We start from the raw sequence: 1381 nt of genomic DNA, 5'->3' as shown, positions 1-1381 counted from the left end.
TTCCATTTATCTTCAAAAGACCTGATTCTAAATCCATTACCGATATCAGTCTCAACCAGTTGTAACAACTCATGCCTACACCCACCAGGTACGACCACACAACAAGACACACCACATATAGGCCCATAATAACATTTCTGATCACAATCGCTGCCCGAAGTCAAAACCAGCACCGACAATTAGACCCATATCCGTTAGCAACCCATTTCAAACCTCCACAACGCTGACAATGATGTAAGAAACACGAAGACCTCATAACTATACACCCGAATCAACAAGTCACAACTAACACCACCGGGCACACATCCCGCAATCCAAAACTCAAGAAGCACATAACGAAATTGACTATATATGTAAAGAGAAACACATAAGATAAATATCAAACAAGCCCGACATGCACAACTTTCTAACAATACCCTACTACGAATCAATTCAAAAGGAAAAATCAAAGTACATGACAAAATCATAAGGATCTCATCCTAGTATCACCCTCCACCGCGGCATGCAGCCCGACTCAAACATATCAAATCACATGGAATCGCGAGGGTCTCACCCTCAACTCTGAATCAGAAGTCGAATACACATCATACCAATGAAAATCTTTCACTAACTTAATTCTGCCAATAAAATCTCAACACTTGCTAAACTCTCACCCCGGTAGAGTATCAAATCACATATTATAACCAATTTACTCAGGAATCATATCAAACCTACCATAATGGACAACGTGAATTCACTTATAGTCTCGTAACTTTCAATAATGAATAGAAACAAACGATAGACACGGGCTAGCACTCATAGAGTCTCCCAACATGGGTAAAAACCTAAACATAATACTAAGTCATTAACTCACCCATAGGTGGGACAACAAGTAGGGGAACTTGCCCCGATAAGCAGGACCGAATCAAAATACGAATGGTGCCCTCTGTAGCAAATCAAAAGCATACATGTATGACATCATCTAGCGCAGTGGACTCAAGCCTACTATATGAAACACATCAACGGGTCGGGACTTCCCCTCTTGGGCGCCCTCTACTCGCCAGAATACTCCGCTGTGACACACCTATCCAGAGTCTAGGACAATCTCTCACCCTGTGGGTGGTATCTCCACACTCGAAGCAACCTCTCTACTGACATGGTTGTGGGAACTGTGCGGTACGGGTACTCTGAGACCCATGAGAACCTGAAACACTGTGCGAAGCCTGAAGTGCAAATTGAACTGGCTGACCCACAAAACCTCTACCATGTCGTACCCTGCCTCCAAAATAAGGACCAGTAGATCTCTCCGGTCTATGAGGCCTCCTCACCTCCCTATCCTTTCTATCCTGATCTCGCCTGTACTCTCTCTCGTGGCCTCGCCTATCTTCTCTCTCCTGGTCCC

This window comes from Nicotiana tomentosiformis, chromosome 5 (genome assembly GCF_000390325.3).
Source record: "Nicotiana tomentosiformis chromosome 5, ASM39032v3, whole genome shotgun sequence".
NCBI lineage: Eukaryota > Viridiplantae > Streptophyta > Magnoliopsida > Solanales > Solanaceae > Nicotiana > Nicotiana tomentosiformis.
This window is presented reverse-complemented; position numbering follows the sequence as displayed.